General features: G+C 34.9%; 1 pseudogene; it reads right to left on the reverse strand.

Moving 5' to 3' along the window:
• Positions 1 to 5,965: 5,965 nt before the first annotated feature.
• LOC116144716 lies at positions 5,966 to 19,762 on the reverse strand (annotated as a pseudogene).
• Between the last annotated feature and the right edge of the window lie 1,724 nt (positions 19,763 to 21,486).

Here is a 21,486-nt window from a genome sequence, read left to right on the forward strand (position 1 = left end):
TTGGATTGAGCAACAACTCAATCTCACCGTGGCCACAAATTTGGTAACATTTCCATTTATTGAATTGTGCAGTGAGATAACTTTTTCCGTACTCGGGAGTGATGAATCCTTTTTCGATCCACCATAGTCTCGATACAATCCTTGATGTAGCCAATCACTACCGTATTGATAGCTCTGAATAGAACTACGTTGGGCTAGTTTCAAACTACACCAATTGGTGCACAAGGTGTTCCGGTGATCTCAACTCTAAGGATTACATGCACCACCATTCGTTAGAGGATTTATTCTATAGAAACTGGGGTTACCATCCATATAGAATCCTCTGGTGGGTCTGTCCAGCGAACTTGCCTCTAGCAAACACCCATAAGTTGCAACAGATTGTCAGCAAACAACATTGACAAGTGAGATAAGTCACTGTCTTTCAACAGGGTCATTCAACACTATGATAACCTTACCGTATTATCTGTATCCTTGATCAGAATAATACTAGGGCTACGAACATTTCTAGAATGACCACCATATGTGATCATAGGGTTCTCACTATCAAGGTTTGAAACACTTGATACCCTCGTCATGGTTCTATCATCTTAAGGACATATATCTATACACACAATTATGATATACACGGTATAGATGAATATACCTTTTTATTGATAAATAAACATTATTACAAAGAGTCAAATTTACAATAATTGATTAGGTTTAGGGCACCTATCTAACAATCTCGCACTTGCACTACAGCCAATCATTCATGTATTTAATACTGAATGACCTTAAGTGTTTTTCATGCTTCTGTTGCGACAGTGGATCGGTGAGATTGTCGTCATTATGCACTTTACTAATTTGAATATCTTTTCTCTCAACCATTTCTCTGATGAGATGAAATCGTCTAAGTATGTGTCTGGACTTCTGGTGAGATCGTGGTTCTTTTGCTTAAGCTATTGCTCTATTGTTGTCACAATAGGTGTCTATTGGATCAACAATCATGGAGACCTCACCAAGTTCAGTGAAAAACTTCTTAATCCAAACTGCCTCCTTGGCCACATATGATAATGCGATATACTCAGTCTCTATTGTAGAGTCTACTATATCGCTTTGCTTGGAGCTTTTCCAGCTCACTATAACCCCATTGAGACAAAATAAAAACCCAGATTGCGAGCGATAATCATCTTTTTCCATTTGAAAATTAGCATCACTGTATCCTCTTCTAGTGAGCTCATATTCCCTTTCATAAACCAAGAACATATCCTATGTCCTTTCAGGTACTTAAGGATGTTTTTGACAGCTATCTAGTGACGCCACCTGGATTCTATTAGTATCTACTACAAGTGCTGAATGCACATGAGATATTAACCCGAGTACATAACATGACATACATGATAGATCCAATTGCTGACGCATATGAGATCCTTTTCATTCTCTTTCTCTCTTCGTGTGTTTAGGACACATATCTTTAGAGAGATAGACACCATGTGACATCGGAAGAAATCCCTTCTTGGATTCTTCCATACTGAATCTCTTTAGTAAATTGTCTATATATGTACTTTGACTTAGGCTAAGCAACCTACGTGATTTATCTCGGTATATCTTTATTCCAAGGATGTAGGCTGCTTTTCCTAAGTCCTTCATGGAGAAGCACTTGGATAACCAAGTCTTTACCAACTACAAGTTCGGTATATCATTCCCGATCAGAAGTATGTCATCGACATACAACAGAAAGAATGCCATTGCACTCCCACTTACTTTTTTGTAAACACATGACTCATCTTCGTTCTTGATAAAACCGAATTCTTTTATAACCTCATCGAAACGAATGTTCTAGCTCTTCGAACCTTGCTTGAGTCCATATATAGACACCTTGGGCTCCCTCAGTCATACGACTCCTAAACAATGCACTCGACACCTTATACCTCTCATGACGAGCATTTCCTTCGAAAAGCTTCTTGAGGTGCAGAATCATGGAAGCAACGTCCATATTCTCATGCTGCTTTTGCAGCTCAAGTGTCATCGATGCTAGCATAATGCATTGAACATTATCAACATCATCAAGGAACTTTTGGTAAGTGTCCTTTACTTCCTGAGTGGCATCATGATCAAACTCAGCCATATAAGACTTGTCAAGGACACCCAATATCTTTTCAAACTTTAGTACATCCAAGATTTCGATACTAGTTCAAGAAATTGGATCCATCCAGCCTGTTTTCCTTTTCGATTATCGATTGTAGGTTGGTATTGCTCATTTTAGTGAATCTAGAAATGCAGAAAAGTAAAAGTTATTACAATATTTCTTATTATTTAATAAGGTCTTTTATTAAAAAAATGCTCCCACTTTTTTCCTCAAGCCAATAGCTCTCACTATTAACTAGGGAAAGCCCATTGGCCTTCGTAGTGGACTGAGATCCCATCTAGCCCATTTCAAACCTTCGCTTTGGCGAACAAGCCAAAATGGATTGATTAGGTAGGCTAAGAAACTTAATCCGCATCAGTTGATAGCTCCCACTACCAACCTCAAATGCGAAGTAAGCCAACAAGTCAATCACATAATACGATGATTGAAGCCATTGTCCTCAAGTGTGATTCTCAGTATCAGTAGAATGGACATTACATGTCATGTACACACAAAAAGTGTACTTCTCTACTATGCCAATGATATGCTTATCAACCTTCACTTTGGCGAACAAGCAAAACATATCATTTAAGTCGACCCATCACCATTAAGAAAAACTTCAATGAGCTTTAACCTCCCACTGGCAGAAGTGTACCCTTCACTTTGGCGAACAAGGTTCCAACGAACAATGGTTTGATTAAAGTCATGGTGATGGAAGGCGTTTTAATTACTGACTTAATATCCTTTACTTGAGGGTTTTTAATTTACGTCTCACCAATATATTATCTTTATTAGAATGTCATTGATCAGCATGTTATTAACTATTCAACCTTAGCATGCATTCTAAACAAAAATTAAATGTGTCGGTACATGGCCTACTAAAACCGATTTCCTCGAGCCTAGAGGAATTGGTAGGCCAACCTAGGGTTTAAAAGATAAAACTTGGGTCTCATAGTTATTCCTCTTCATTGCTCCTTCGTTTCTTCATCACGATCATTACAAAGATTTTACAAAGCGAAATCCTATTTTAATTTACATTAATAAAATAGAAACCTCACGTTACATACGAGAGGAGTGAGATGAGAAAAGAAATACATGGAGATATTAGAGAGAGGCAGGACACGCAGGTCTTATTTATTTAAAAATGACAAATAAGCCCAAAATAAAAATTAAACAATAGGTCTAAGACTCATGTACCAGACACCATGCAATAATCAAACAAAAACATTGCATACATTCTAAACAGTCAATTTTGAATTGGGTGGGTGAAATTATTAAATTACCCTCTTAAATGTGCAGAATATTTATTGGCTTTAAAGGTTTTGAAAAACTATAGTTTGGTCCTTGTGCGAAAAACACAAACTGGTCCAACAGCTATCTCGCCATGGCAGAGAAAATTCTTCGCCGCAGTGAAGAACAAATAGCACACAGTCGCCACGATGAAGTTTTTATTTCGTTGTGGTGAGATTCAACCACCAGATAACTCCAAGATTCCGAAATGCATCTTGCTGTGGCGAAGTTTTATTTCGCCGCAGCGAGATCTACTTTTTCACATTGTGTCACGACAAAGTGTTATTTTGCCATGGCCAGAAGCCACGATCTTGTGTTCACCTTGGCGAAGCTTTATTTCACTGCGGTGAGAGCTACAAATCTATGAACGTACAGTTCACATTTTGTAATTTTTTGCAATTATGAATCGAATCAAATGCATTAGCATACGACCAGGATATCAACCAACCAGTCATTCATCAACACATTGATTAACATTTTATCAATCAAATCATGCAGATTGCAGAATTTTACAGATGTAAAAATAATCAATATATGCAATAACATGTTATCAATCAACGTTTAAACATTATAATCTGGTACCCAAAGCTCTGATACCACTGTTAGCAATTAATAGGATATACGCAGCGAAAAAATCAGATTTAAAAACTAAATCGATCAATTGCTTAAGTCAAAATTTGGGTATAGATTATAATATTTACATGTTTATAATCAAATATGTATAAAATCAATATAACAGTAAATCCATACAGGTTCAAATTTACTTACGTACGTTTGGAGGCTCCTTCAAACGTCTCTGATTTGATCTCACTTCCGATTCAATGTAGAATTGCTTGAACGTTGATTCACATGAAGATAATCTGGAGAACCGACAAGTGTTTTGCTAGACCAAGTGAAGGCTTCAAGAATCAAGTAAAATCAAAAGAATAAAAGTTCTTTTGATTTACTCTATGAAAACATGAGAAGGAGAGTGAGGGTGGCTAGGGTTTTGTTTTATTCAATGAATGAATAATTCACTTCATTTGTTTTAATTAAGTTTCACTTATATTGTGTCACTTAATTAAAAACCTAATCCCATTGGGAATAGCCATAGATTCACATATTAATCTGTCCTTGCAACCAAACACCCTTTTATGGTGTATATATATATATATATATATCTATTAACATTCAATTAATAATAATTCATTTAAATATATGTGAACGCATATTTAAATATAATCTCACTAATTTTAATTTTAATATTAAAATTAAATACAGGCAACAACCTTAATAAATTTAATTACACAATGAGATTTCCAAAATACTTTTTCGTCCTAAAAGACGAAAATACCCCGTTTACAAACTGATTCTTAAATTATCTTCTAAGTGTGTGACCTGTAGGCTCTTTATCATATCGGCAGTGGGTAGTATCGCGATTAACACCAATTAATCGTCTCACTATACATAGACCAAGATTGGCCCCTAGCAAGGCATCATGGCCACCCGATAGATTCAGATTCAGCGAAATAGCTACCTATCAACGATATGGTTACCGTGCAATCAAATCTTTTCATCATACATTATCTTATCGAGGCTAAGGTATAGAATAGTGTCAACCTCAATTTTCCTCGATATCTTTGTATTCAATTACTGGACCAATGATTGGATTATAAATTGGATTGAGCAACAACTCAATCCCACTATAGTCACAGATTTGGTGTCATTGTCATTTACTAAATTGTGCAGTGAGATAACTTCTCTCGTACACGGGAATGATAAATCCTTTGTCGATCCATCATAGTCTTAATGCACTGCTCGATGTAGCCAATCATTACCATATTGATAATTTTGAATAGAACTATGTTGGGCTAGTGTCAAACTACACCAATCGGTGCACAAGGCGCTTCGATGATCTCAAGTCTAAGGATCACATGCACCACCATTCGTTAGAGGATTTATTTCATAGATACTGGGGTTACCATCCATATGGAATCCTCTGGTGGGTCTGTCCAATGAACTTGCCTCCAGTAGGCACCCATGCATTGCATTAGGTTGTCGACAAACAACCTTGAAAAGTAAGACCAGTCACTGTCTTTCGACAGAGTCGTTCAACACTATGATAGCCTTACCGTATTATCTGTGTCCTTGGTCAGAATAATACTGGGGCTACAGACATTTCTAGAATGTTCATCACATGTGATCAAAGGGTTCTCACTATCAAGATTTGAAACACTTGATACCTTCGTCATGGTTCTACCATCATAAGGACATATATCAATACACACAATTATGATTTACACCATATAGATGAATATGTCTTTTTATTGATAAATAAACATTATTCCAAAGAGTTAATTTTATAATAATTGATTGGTTTTAGGGCACTTATCTAACACTATATTTTTTATAAAATCCCTTCTCGAGAAGGTAACAAAATTGGAACAGAATTAAAAACAAAAAGTTATCAAGAAATTTTCATCGAAAATAAAACTCTATAAATATTTGATATCCGCATCCTTTGTTGTATGTAGTTGAACTTTCCTTCAATGGAGCCTCGTTGTTGGACGAATTTATTAGTGAATAAGTTCACACCTTGGGAGGTGGGAGAACCCACTTGTTTCCATCGAGGTAAGTCATGCTCAAAAAGGGCTCAGCTTCAGCATCTAATAATATCGTGACAAATTTGGCTCAACCAGTAGAATCAGCCCCTGGTCCCATACACTTGTACTCTCCATAATATACTTTCTGCAAAATTGAAATTTAAAAAAAAAAAAAATACACCATTTGTAATGAGGTTTGTTAATAATTAAAATAATCATCATTTAAATAAAGTAAACGATGATTACAACCATACTTTTGACTGTTATTAGATTCTCCGTACATGCCATTAAGCCATCCTTGATCGTTGATGTGTTCACCCATGTATGTGTAAGCAAATATCACCCTAGGGCTATTCTTCCACGCACATCCAAGGTATGTGTCACCACTGTCGATTATGTTGCAATGGACAATGCAAATCCACTTTTGCCACTCACTTCTTCTCTGCCATGTGCTGTTATTACTGATAAACCCTTTGCCACTGATTTTATAGTCGTGTTCTACATAAACAATCTAATGGTTAGCTTCAATGCTTGTCGACACGTCAATCTAGCATTGTCTTTTGTACCCATTATTGTAACCATCTTCTTATTGTATGGATGTAAACTGTGAAATATATATGTGTTATTTATTATATTAACTAAGGTTAAATGCATTAGCTTCTTTTATTTTTATTTTTTTTTAACCTCCTTATTTTAATACCAATGTTTCTTAATCGCATTTTAGAATGTATAAAGGTTATAAGGTTATAATGATTTATAAAACCGTAAGAGTCTCCAAAGTACCAAGTATAGGGATTGGCCATCTCCAAAGATGAAATCAACGGTGCCTTCGACGTAACAGTCTCTAAACAAATGTCTACCAACAAAATCACACAAGGTGTCTTGATAACCAATAAACTTGCAATTATGGAATGCTGCCTTATCTCCTGATATTCTCAAGGCCACTGCTTGTTGATCATCTTTTTTTGCATCCGGCATTGGAGCTGAATTATGAAAAAGTAAAAAGTAACAAACACGAATATTAAGTCATTACACTAGAAGGATAAAGACTAAAAATCATGCTCTTACAAATTCCATGCTTAAATGTAGTTTGTCGCATCCAACGAGTTACTTAGTAGTTATAAACATGATAAAATGTTCAAATAATTTATATATTGGATCATATTAGAAAATATTGGTTAAACGTGCTATGACAAATAATTTATGGTTACCTATTACTGTTATCAGCAATAAAGGAAGGAGGGTGGCAGAGTAAAAATAGTATAAATAAAACACAGTATCTAAAATAAAAAGACGTACGACAAATTCAATGTTAACAGCCACGAAGTAGACGCTCTCCACAGCCACCGTAGCACTATCCACCGTGCCATATTTAGCTGTTGTTCCGTTGAACATAATCTTTGGCCTGCTTTTTGGATCCCCTAAAGAGGTTATAAACATCTTGGACTTATCAATGGTGATATTTTCTCGATACTCACCTCCTTGAATCTTAATTACCGTCCTCTTTGTGTTCCCCAGTGGAATGCTTTTCACTGCATCAGTCACCGTCTTAAAATCTCCACTACCATCTTTCACGACAGTTATCACTTTGAGACCAGCCTCCGCGGTGACCAAAACATCGTCCAAAACAGAGCCTTCTTTGTCATCCAAACTTTTTGTTTCTATGAATTGTTTGACATTTTGGCCAATCCATGCGTCAAGTTTAGATGAATCGGCAGGTATGATCTCTTGTTCACAAACCACAATTGGGATAAGGTTAGAACTGTTGTTAACAAGGTTGCAAGAATGGCAAATTGTTTCATCTCTTCAGCCATTCTTGATTGCATTTTTCTTTTTTCTTTTTGTTTATGATATGTAGAACGAAAGACTATTAACGTACTTATAAACCGGGTAACTGTGTACCTGAAGTTGTTTGTTATATTTGTTTGAAGTTTGTTTGTGTAATCTTTTTTCTTACTTAAACGAACACCCTTTGTGAGAGGTTAAATGTCACAAATGCCTTTCTCATATCCACGGTTCTTATGAAGTTCTTTAGATTTTTTTAAAGAGTAATATTATTGTCTTGGATAAACCGTTTTAATTGATTTAAACTATATAGAAATTTTTAATGTAATTTTTTTTTTTTTCAAAACCATTTCTAAAGTACTTTTCTCCTGAAAGTTGATAAATAATGCTTAGTATTAGGACATAAAGCAGGGGTACTTAAGGAATTTGGAACCTTTGCTACAAAAAGGTAGAAAGCTCACAAGATACTTTGTTGTTCAAAACTACGACCGTTAAGTTGAATTAGGCTTCCAAGTTTTCAAGGGCAACATGACCAAGAATAGCGATGGTTAGAAACAAATTGTACATGACACCATATATATCGAGAGAATCTATTTGGATTTCGATGATCATTAGAAATTAAGGGGAAAATGGTTGACGTATTCATTTGTAACACAAGACGTAAGGCATGCAGCAAAACGTAAAACTAGCAATATTAAATATAGAACTTTCATTAAATAAGATATATTCATATATACCTGTTACTAAGAACATAATTAATTATTAGTAAACTAAACGTTGCTGCCTACGCTTAATTGTAATTTTCTATTTATTTCAGTTTACCGATGAGGTCAATTTTACGTCGAATCAAAATAGATTTGGAACCTAAAACCACAAGGCATGAACCTTATCCTCTCCAAAACTACGTCCGCATTTTATTATGAACCTTGAAAGTTACTAGTCAAGCTCGGTTTCTTGCTCGTTACACATGCTAGCTAGCTTCCCAAACCTTTCTAAATCAATCTCATGTTGCTCTTAGGGTTTCTTTGCTTCACGGATTTGATGAGGCAATGTGAATGGGTACCCTCATTCCTTTTCGATTGCATTGTTTCCACAAAATTTTTGATATGTGCAACCTAAATGTGCCCATTTCTTAAAAAGTATGGAAAAAAAGTATAGATCCTTCACAAAACCAAGAATCCTTATTCCGTTCATGTTTATAATACAACTTGAAGTTTAACCCTCTAAAAAATATGTTTCACTTTCTATTATATTGTTAAAAAATAATTATCAAATCATAAATAATTTATTATATATTTAAATTGTGTTTATACATATATTTTCCTTTTAGGTCAAGAATAAATATACAAAATGATATATTTTTAGGCTCATTTCATGAACTAAATTATCACAATGTGTAATTTGGCGTGTAATAATATGATAGGGATATTTTATTGTGCTTCTTAGAGAGGTATAGGCATATCCTATATCACTAACACAAGTATTATTATTGCGAACCTTGATACTGTAGAACTTTGGCTTCAATATTTATACTAGTGATTAAAATTTCTTACAATTCAAATATAGATCTATGTTTGTCACGTAAAACTTTCCTTCGTTCGTTCGTTTTTTTTTTTTTGTTTTTAATATTTTTTTTCGTGTACACATGGCATATTTATTGTTCTATGGTCACCCCTGTTTGAATAGAGTATAGTCTTATTTCTATCATAGAGATGGAGTCGTATTTGTCTATTTTCTTTTGGATGTTTATTCTCGCATTATTTATATTTTTTTTATAACGACTTAAGAATTTATTATGAATCTCATTTTTATTTGAATCCGTGAAACATTGCCGCTATGTTTTGTTCTCAATTTCAAACAAGTTCATTACACAGCTTGGAATGAGTAAACGAATGGCAATGACATGCTTTTGGTACAATGTCGAAATTAAAAGCAACAAATAAGTTAAGTTTCTGGAGGTTCTTTTAGGCCTTATCCCTCGTAGAATTCAATACACTAGTTGCGAACTCTTTATTTAATGTATAGGATGGAATATATATGAAGTCAGCAAAACATCATTTCTTAACTCTTAAATAATGTTCTTTGTTTATTATTGCTTTTCCTTTTCTTTCCTTTTTTTTTTTTTTTTTTTTTTTTTTTTACGTTTTTTATGTAATCCTTTATGGTCTCTGCTGTTTGCTAACTACGACTAAGAGACACTGAGATGCACAATGATGAAACCATGAAGAATTTTAATGTACATGTAAGAATAGTATAGGGCTTCTAATATGTCTCATATATACATGGAACTTACAAGTTGCTAATTATAATTGCATAGGTGTGGACAGTTCTCCTTTTTCGGCAAACAATATTATATAATTGCATGTGAACTATTCTAACCCAAGGTAAAGATATTTAAAACAAAATTTTACCAATAAAATAAATGCAAATCTCCATTAAAGATGGACTAAATACTTTAACCTTCAAATTTGAATTCTCATCATAATGATTAGATAAAATAATTTGAAATCATTTGTAGAAAGCCATGATACATTTAGGAAGAGGTTGAATGTTGCAACAATTGCCGATTATTGATTAAAAAAAAACAATTAATACTATGAAAGCTTAATGTGCAAGGCAACACTCCTATTAACGTCAATAGCTTTGATCGACGATCCTCCTATATGTTAGCAACTAATAGGATATACGTAGTGGAAAAATCAGATTTAAAAACTAAACCGATCAATTGCTTAATCAAAAATCTGGGTATAGATTATAATGTTTACATGTTTATAATCAAATCTGTATAAAATCAATATAACAGTAAATCCATACAGGTTCAGATTTACTTACATATGTTTGGAGGCTCCTTCAAACGTCTCTGATTTGATCTTGCTTCCGATTCAATGTAAAATCACACGACGTTGATCCACGCGAAGATAATCTGGAGAACCGACAAGTGTTTTGCTAAAACAAGTGAAGGCTTCAAGAATCAAGTAAAATCAAAAGAATAAAAATTCTTTTGATTTACTCTATGAAAACGTGAGAGGGAGAGTGAGGGTGGCTAGTTTTTTTTTTTTATTCAATGAGTATTCACTTCATTTGTTTTAATTAAGTTTCACTTATATAGTGTCACTTAATCAAAACCCTAATCCCATTGGGAATAGCCATGGATTCACATATTAATCCATCCTTGTAACCAAACACCCTTTTATGGTATTTTAATTTTATATATAATTGTTATTATAATTAAAATCAATTAATATATATATATATATATTAACATTTAATTAATAATAATTCATTGAAATATATGCGAACACATATTTATATATAATCTCACTAATTTTAATCTTAATATTAGAATAAAATACAGACAACAACCTCAACAAATTTAATTGCACTGTGAGATTACCAAAATACCCTTTTATCCTAAAAGACGAAAACACCCCTTTAAAAAATTGATTCGTAAATTATCTTCTAAGTGTATGACTCATAGACTCCTTATCATATCGCAGTGGATAGTATCACGATTAACACCAATTAATCGTTTCACTATACACAAACCAAGATTGACCCTTAGCAAGGCATTCTATCAACAATATGGTTACTGTGCAATCAAATTCTTTCATCATACGTTATCTCATCGAGGCCGAGGTACATAAATAGTGTCAACCTCAGTTATCCTTGATATCTTCGTATTTAGTTACTGGACTAATGATCAGATTAGTAAATTGGATTAAGCAACAACTCAATCCCACTGTGGCCACAGATTTGGTGTCATTTCCATTTACTGAATTATGCAGTGAGATAACTTCTCCCGTACCCGGGAGTGATGAATCAGTTGTAGATCTACCATAGTCTTGATATAGTCTCCTCGATGTAGCCAATCACTATTGTATTGATAGCTCTGAATAGAACTAACTTGGGCTAGTTTCAAACTACACCAATCGGTGCACAAGACGCTTCGGTGATCTCAAGTCCAAGGATCACATGCACCACCATTTGTTAGAGGATTTATTCCATAAACACTGGGGTTACCATCTATATGGAATCCTCTTGTGGGTCTGTCCAGTGAACTTGCCTCCAACAAGCACCCATGTGTTGCACCAGGTTGTCGGTAAACAATCTTGACTAGTGAGACAAGTCACTGTCTTTCGATAGGGTCATTCAACACTATAATAGCCTTACTGTATTATTTGTGTCCATAGTTAGAATAATACTAAGGCTATAGACATTTCTAGAATGGTTACCATATGTGATCATAGGGTTCTCACTATCAAGATTTGAAACATTTGATACCCTTGTCATGGTTCTACCATCCTAAAGACATATATCTATACACACAATTATGATATACATGATATAGATGAATATGCCTTTTTATTGATAAATAAACATTATTACAAAGAGTCAAATTTACAATAATTGATTGGCTCTAGGGCACCTGTCTAACAATCTCCCACTTGCACTACAGCCAATCATTTATGTATTTAATACCGAATGACCTTAAGTGTTTTTCATGCTTCTGTTGCGACAGTGGATCAATGAGATTGTCATCAGTATGCACTTTACTAATCTGAACATCTTTTCTCTCAACCATTTCTCTGATGAGATGAAATCATCTAAGTATGTGTCTGGACTTTTGGTGAGATCGTCGTTCCTTTGCTTGAACTATTGCTCTATTGTTGTCACAATCGACGTCTATTGGATCAACAATCATGGAGACCTCACCAAGTTCGTTGACAAACTTCTTAATCCAAACTACCTCCTTGGCCATATCAGATAATGCAATATACTCAGCCTCTATTGTAGAGTCTGCTATAGTGCTTTGCTTGGAGCTCTTCCAGCTCATTGTAATCCCATTGAGACAAAATACAAACCCAGATTACGAGCAATAATCATCTTTATCCGTTTAAAAATTAGCATCATTGTATCCTCTTACAATGAGCTCATCTTCCCTTCCATAAACCAAGAACATATCCTTTTTTCTTTTCAGGTACTTAAGAATGTTTTTGAACACTATCCAGTGACGCCACCTGGATTCGATTGATATCTACTACAAGTGCTTAATGCACATGAGACATCAACCTGAGTACATAACATGGCACACATGATAGATCCAATTACTGACGCATATGGGATCCTTTTCATTCTTTCTCTCTCATCGTGTGTTTTAGGACACATATCTTTAGAGAGATAGACACCATGTGACATCGGAAGAAATCCCTTCTTAGATTCTTCCATACTGAATCTCTTCAATACCTTGTTTATGTATGTACTTTGACTTAGGCCAAGCAACCTACGTGATTTATCTCGGTAGATCTTTATTCAGAGGATGTAGGCTGTTTTTCCAAAGTCCTTCATGGATAAGCACTTGGATAATCAAGTCTTTACCAGCTGCAAGTTCGGTATATCATCCTAATCAGAAGTATGTCATCGACATACAACAAGAAGAATGCCACTGCACTCCCACTTACTTTCTTGTAAACACAGGACTCATCTTCGTTCTTGATAAAACCGAATTCTTTTACGACCTCATCAAAACGAATGTTCTAGCTCCTTGAAGCTTGCTTGAGTCCATAAATGGACCTCTATAACATGCATATCTTATCAGCTTGTCCATCAAGAACAAAACCATCGAGTTGTGTCATATACACATCCTCTTCAAGGTTTCCGTTCAGGAAAGCTATTTTGACATCCATTTGCCAAATCTCATAGTCATGATATGCATCAATCGCAAGCATAATCTGGATGGATTTAATCATGGCAACCAGTGAAAAGGTTTCTTCATAGTCAATACCATAAATTTGTTTGAAACCTTTGGCAACTGTCGTACCTTATAGGTATGCACCTTGCCATTCGTGTCAGTCTTCTTCTTGAAGACCCATTTACACCCTATGGGTTTTACCCCTTCAGGTGGATCCACCAAAAACCATACTTGGTTCTGGTACATGGAGTCCATCTCAGATTTCATGGCTTTAAGTTATTTAATGGAATCTGGATTTGATATAGCATCTTCATAGGTTTTGAGTTTATTGTCTTGGTAGACCAGTACGTCACCATGTTGAGTCATCAGAAAAACATATCTCTCGGGCTCATGGCATACTCTTCCAGACCTACGTAGCTCCTATACTACTTGAGGTGGTTCACTTTGATCAACAGAGTGTGGAGTAACCTCCTTACGATGTTCAACCACTTCTTGTGGCACATCCTCCCATCCTTCGTCTAATGTATCTTGTGGTTCTAGAACTTCATCGAGTTTTACTTTTCTCTCACTAGTATTTCTCAGAAAAAAATTCATTTTCTAAGAGGACACCTGCATGAGCAACAAAAATTTTGCACTCTTCTAGATGATAGAAATAGTATCCTTTGGTCTCCTTAGGATACCTCACAAATATACATTTGTAGGATTTTGAGCCCAGCTTATTCGAAGTCAATTTTTTGACATAAGCTTCACAACCCCAAATCCTTAGATAAGATAAGTTGGGCTTTCGCCCACTCCATAGTTCATATGGAGTCTTATCTACAGACTTTGATAGCACACGGTTCGATACGTGAGTCACAGCTTCTAGGGCATAACCCCATAATGATGCAGGTAGATCACTAAAACTCATCATAGACCTAACCATATCAAGTAAGGTCCTATTTCTCCTTTCAGACACTTCATTATGTTTGAGTGTATATGAAGGTGTGAGTTGTGATACTATCCCACATTCCTTCAGGTATTCAGAAAACCTTGAGCTCAAATATTCACCTCCTTGATCTGACCGAAGAGCTTTTAATACTTTTGCCCAACATATTATATACTTCATTCCTTAATTCTTTGAATTTATCAAAGGCTTCAGATTTATATCTTATAAGGTAGACATAACCATATCTTCTGAAATCATCAGTAAATATGATGAAGTGTGAATATCCATCTTTGGCTTTAACTGTTAGTGGACCGCATACATCACTATGGATGATGCCTAACAGTTCAGTAGCCCTTTTACTTTGTCCTGTGAATAGAGACTTAGTCATCTTGCCTAAAAGGCATGACTCGCATACCTCAAATGACTGAAAGTCAAAAGGGTCCAAAACACCATCCCTTTGAAGTTTTGCAATGCGAGTATAATTAACATGACCCAATCTACAATGCCAGAGGTATGTTTGGTTTTGATCGCTATGTTTAGCTTTCTTTGTATCCACATTGAGAATATCTTTGTTGTTTAAATCTAGAACATATAATCCGCTAAATAACCTTGCTATTCCAAAAAGAATACCATTCAAATTAAAGGACAACAATCCATTAGAAATTTCAAAATGATATCCTATATTATCCAAAGCGAATACTGAAATAATGTTTCTAAAAATAGCAGGTACAAATTAAAAATCTTTGAGTTCTAATAATAAGCCCATAGGCAAATTCAAACAATAAGTCTCTACAGCTAATGCAGCCACATGTGCTCCATTTCCAACTCATAGGTCCACTTCTCTCTTGGCGAGCAATCTACTCTACCTTAGTCCCTGCACATCAGAACAAATGTAAGTACCACATTCTATGTCAATGACCCAAGATGTTGAAGGAAAGAAGTTAATCTCAATCATGTACATACTTGAAGTTGAACCGCCTAACTTCTTCTTATTTGCGAGGAAAGCCTTGTAGTGCTTCCTCCAATGGCCAGGCTTGCCGTAATAGAAGTAGACTATCTTCCCACCTTTCCCAACGCCACCCTCAGGCTTGAGAGCATCTTATCCTTTGGGCTTGGGCTTGGGATTGGCCTTGGCCTTTCCCTTGCTGTTACCCTTTCCTTTACTAGTAGCAACCAGTAAAACAATCTTGGAGTTTTTCATGTCTTGCTCTGCAATCCCTAAGCATGTTCAAAAGTTTCGACAGGGATTTCACCATCATGTTCATATTAAAATTCATTATGAATGGTGAAAAGGAATCAGGTAGTACTGCACAATTAAATCCACTTGTAAGTCTGCATCCACACCAAACCCCAAAGTATGTACCCAATCATCTTGAACACATGAGGACCAACTTGGGCTCCCTCAGTCATTCAACTCCTAAACAATACACTCAACACCTTATACCTCTCATGACTTTGAGGTGTAGAATCATGGCAGCAGCGTCCATATTGGTGTCATCGATGCTAGCATAATGCATTGAACATTATCAACATCATCAAGGAACTTTTGGTAAGTGTCATTTACTTCCTGAGTGGCATCAAGATCAAACTCAGCCATATAAGGCTTGTGAAGGATACCCAATTTCTTTTCAAACTTCAGTACAATTCGAAGATTTCGATACTAGTTCGAGAAATTGGATCCATCCAGCCTATTTTCCTTTTCGATTATTGATTGTAGGTTGGTATTGCTCATTTTAGTGAATCTAGAAATGCAGAAAAGTAAAAGTTATTACAATGTTTATTATTATTTAATAAGGTCTTTTATTAAAAAAATGCTCCCACTATTTTTCCTCAAGCCAATAGCCCTTATTATTAACTAGGGAAAGCTCGTTGGCCTTCGTAGTGGACTGAGATCCCATCTAGCCCATTTCAAACCTTCGTTTTGGCGAACAAGCCAAAATGGGTTGATTAGATAGGCTAACAAATTTAATCCAAATCCGTTGATAGCTCCCACTACCAACCTCAAATGCGAAGTAAGCCAACAAGCCAGTCACATAATACGATGACCAAAGCCATTGTCCTCAAGTGTGATTCTCAGTATGTAATGACTTCTTTCTAATAGTATATTTTATAACATATACTATGAAAACATACATAATTAGCATATGAAAATAGTTGGGCCCAAATTTTTTCTTTACATACAAAATATAATTCTTTACATATATCAAAATAACAAGTACAAAAACTTAGCGACAGTGGACAGTAATGCCAATTCTCTCCGCTTGTCGATGTCCTTCCGACCGCTGCTTACCTATTTCCTACAAAAACATGGAAAAACAATGGGGTGAGCATAAAAATTTTCAGTAAGTAAATCCCTTAACTTTTCTTCTTCTTTGATTCTTTCCTTACTTAATTCCTTCTCTTTTATTTCTCTGTTTCTAACTCTCACTGTTCTTTTCTTTCTTTCTACTTCCCTCTGTTCTTTCTTTCTTATTCTTTCTATTCTTCCTAACCATGATGAAATTCATGGCAATATGCATGAATAAAATGCATATGCAATAATGCACAAAATGCTTTTTCTTTCTTATTTCTATTTTCTTGTTCTATTTCTTTTCTTTTCTTTTTCTTTCTATTCTTTTATTTTCTTTTATTTTCTTGGCCTTTTCAAGCCTTCTCATGCTTTCTTATTCTTATTCTTTCTCATTCTTTCTTTTCTTACTCTTTGTCATTCTTTCTTATTCTTATTCTTTGCCGATCGGTCTCGATTGATGCATGGATTTGGAACCTTGACCGTGTGAGTGAGTACAATCCTCATCCACATGCATTCTTGCAGGCTGTACAACTTTTTCTTTCTTCTTAGGCCACTCAATTAAGATGACGTGCATGTAGGAATTCTTCTTAGTACAACCGTCATCCACATATACTCTTACGGGTAGTACAATTCTACTTCTTCTTATGCCACTCAAGTAAAGTGACGTGTATGTGGGAATTTCTTCTTAACACTCACGGTTCCCCATCACACCAACCTATTCTTTTCTCTTCTTTAACACTTTTTCTTTCTTTAATTCTTTAATGCTTATTCTTTCTTTCTCTTTATTCTTAGAATGTTTTATTCTTTCTTTCTTTCTTTATTCTTTATCCTTTAGTCTTTATTCTTTATTCTTTCTTAAGTTTCTACACATACACAATTATATGCATATGGATGGCTCATGCTTAAAATTTCTTACTTAAATGCACTTATGAAATGCACATATGCAATGTTGCATAAAATTAAGGTTTCTACTCAACTCATACTTCTCTTAGGCATTTCATCAAACAATACTTGTGCATAAACAAACCCTAATGTAATTATCATTCTATTTGTTTCTTAAACCATCCAAATTGAGAGAAAAACTCTCTTGTAACATCACCATACCTACACGGCAAAAACACTCCCAAAAGTTTCTCCAATTCTTCCAATTTCAACCCATCATCAAACCATCACATACACTCCTCATATTCAAGTATATCCAACAACAAGCATAACTAATCATCCATCTCATCTCAATTTCTCAATAATCATAACATATGCATATTTAAAAGAAATCTCTACTCACTTGATTTTCTTAAACTTTAACTTGAGTTGGATTTTGAGTGGAATTTACTTACCTTATGCTTGAGTAGTCTCTACTAAGCTCTCTACTCTTGTTGGATTCAAATCTTCTCTTAACCCTAAGCATAAACTTCATAAAAACTCAACTACACAAATAAAACATAGATAAAGAGCAAGAATCCTTACCTCTTGAAGCCTAAAATCAAAACCCTATGAAAAATCACTCAAAAGCCCTCAAAATCCTTGTTAGATTGAATGAAAATTTGAGAGAAAATGGGGGAGGAGTGTGGCGGTGGAATGAAGAAAATAAGGGTTTCAAACCCTTAACACTTTAGTTTGTAAACACACTTTCTCATTTTGCCCTTACTCTTTCTTAGAAATTCCATCTATGTCCTTTAGTCAATTACCATAATGCCCTCATTTTTAATGCATTCTCTATGAAATTCTATCTCTTTTCACTCCCCACTTTTTCAACTAATTTTGAGTGAAAGGACCATTTACCCTTAATGCAAGTTTAAGGCATTTTCTTCATATTCTCTTAAAATCACTTTAACAAACATTAACTAAGGGCTATAAAAACATAAATTAAATCATGTACCTCCATGCTAGGCGTTATATAGTATCAGTAGCATGGACATTACATGTCGTCACGTACACAAAAAAAATGTACTTCTCTACAATGCCTATGATATGCTTATCAACCTTCGCTTTGGCGAACAAGCAAAACATATCATTTAAGTCGACCCATCACCATTACGGAAAACTTCAATGAGCTTTAACCTCCCACTGGCAGAAGTGTACCCTTCGCTTTGGCGAACAAGGTTCCAATGAATAGTGGTTTGATTAAAGTCATGGTGATGGAAGGCGTTTTAGTTGCTGACTTAATATCCTTTACTTGATGGTTTTTATTTTACGTCTCACCAATTTATTATCTTTATTAGAATGTCATTGATCAGCATGTTATTAACCATTCAACCTTAGCATGCATTCTAAGCAAAAATTAAACGTGTCGGTACATGGCCCACTAAAACCGATTTCCTCGAGCTTAAAGGAATTGGTAGGTCAACCTAGGGTTTAAAAGATAAAACTTGGGTCTTCAAGGTATTCCTCTTCATTGCTCCTTCGTTTCTTCATCACGATCAGTACAAAGATTTTACACAGTGAAATCCTGTTTTAATTTACATTAATAAAATAGAAACCTCATGTTACATACGAGGGGAGTGAGCTAAGAAAAGAAATACACGGAGATATTAGAGAGAGGCAGGACAAGCAGGTCCTACTTATTTAAAAATTACAAATAAGCTCAAAATAAAAATTAAGCAATAGGTCTAAGGGTCATGTACTGGGCACCATGCAATTATCAAACAAGAATATTGCATACATTCTAAACAATCAATTTTGAATTGGGTGGGCAAAATTATTAAACTACCCTCTTAAGGGACATTTGGTTAGGGGTAAATGGGATTACTGGGGTTATGTCATCTTATATTACTTGATTACCACGTTTGGTTGTTAAGTAATATAAGATTCCGGTAATCTTCAAATACCAATAGCAGTTACTGTTGGTAATATTGGAGGTAATCTGATTACCTCCATTTTCTTAGGTATTGTAAGATTACCAGGGTAATCTTTTTTTTGTTATAGTTCTATCCCTTATTAGTAAAATTTTAGGACAATAATGCCCTTATTTTTAAATTTATTTACATGAATGTTCTTTCACCCCAATTAATTAATTTTTTGGATAAAATTACCCTTGAATTCAAAACAAATTAATTGTAGCCCACCCAAGCCACCACCCCCACCCACCTGCCATCGATAACCACCGTCGTGGCTAGCCGTCACCGCAATCGATCTAGCCATCAAAGGCCAGATCCATTGATCTGGCCATTGACGGCCATATCTGTCATGTCTGGTCATTTTCGGCCAGATCTCTAGCCGGAAATGACCATACGGCGCACGGAGGCCATTTCATGCCTTCTGTGAACTGTTAGGTTGCTAGCTGCCGGCGACCTACGATGGTTGCAGGCAGTGGCTAGGTTGGTGGGGGTGCTTTGTTGATTTTCTAAACTTTTATTATGGAGTTGTTTTTTCTAAGTTTTTAAATGTAGGGGGTTATTATAATCTAAATAATAATCAATATTAAAAAAAATATAATAATAATATTTAATTTGAGGACAGTTCAATAATTTAAATCACATACTCACCAATTTATTCCTCCCAACCAAACACATTAATATAACTTACCCACTAATTAACCAAACACATTTTCCTAAAGATTCACAGTAATCTTCAAGGTAATCTTACTTTCCAGTAATCCAACATTCCCTGAACCAAACACCCCCTTAAATGTACAAAATATTTATTGGCTTTAAAGGTTTTGAAAAACTGTAGTTTGGTCCCTATGCGAAAAACACAAACTAGTCTAACAACTATCTTGCCGTGGTGGAGAAAATTCTTCACCACAGTGAAGAACAAATACCACACAGTCACCACAGCGAAGTTTTTATTCCTTTGCGGTGAGATTCAACCACCAGATAGCTCCAGGATTCTGAAATGCATCTTGCTGCGATGAAGTTTTATTTCACCGTGGAGAGATCTACTTTTTCACATTGCGCCGTGACAAAGTGTTATTTTGCCATGGCCAGAAGCCACGATCTCGTGTTCACCTCAACGAAGATTTATTTCATTGCGGTGAGAGCTACAAATATGTGAACATACAGTTCACATTTTGAAATTTTTCGCGATTACGAATCGAATCAAATGCATTAGCATACAACTAGGATATCAACCAACCAAAAAATCATTCACCAACACATTGATTATCATTTTATCAATCAAATCATGTAGATTGCAGAATTTTACATATTTAAAAATAATCAATATATGCAATAACATGTTATCAAACAAATATACATGTTATCAATCAACGTTTAAACATTATAATCTAGTACCCAAGGCTCTAATACCACTATTAGCAACTAATTAGATATACGCAGCGGAAAAATCAGATTTAAAAACTAAATCGATCAATTGCTTAATCTAAAATTTGGGTATAGATTATAATGTTTACATGTTTATAATCGAATATGTATAAAATCAATATAACAGTAAATCCATACAGGTTCAGATTTACTTACGTACGTTTGGAAGCTCCTTCAAACGTCTCTGATTTGATCTCACTTCCGATTCAATGTAGAATCGCTTGAACTTTGTTCCACACAAAGATAATTCGGAGATCTGACAAGTGTTTTGCTAGAACAAGTGAAGGCTTCAAGAATCCAATAAAATCAAAAGAGTAAAGTTTTCTAATTTACTCTATGAAAACGTAAGAGGGAGAGTGAGGGTGGCTAGGGTTTTGTTTCATTCAATGAATGAATAATTCACTTCATATGTTTTAATTAAGTTTCACTTAATTAAAACTCTAATCCCATTGGGAATAGCCATAGATTCACATATTAATCTATCCTTGTAACCAAACACTGATTTATGGTATTTTAATTTTATAGATAATTATTATTATAATTAAAATCAAATAAT

This window comes from Pistacia vera, unplaced genomic scaffold (assembly GCF_008641045.1).
Source record: "Pistacia vera cultivar Batoury unplaced genomic scaffold, PisVer_v2 Contig453, whole genome shotgun sequence".
Lineage (NCBI taxonomy): Eukaryota > Viridiplantae > Streptophyta > Magnoliopsida > Sapindales > Anacardiaceae > Pistacia > Pistacia vera.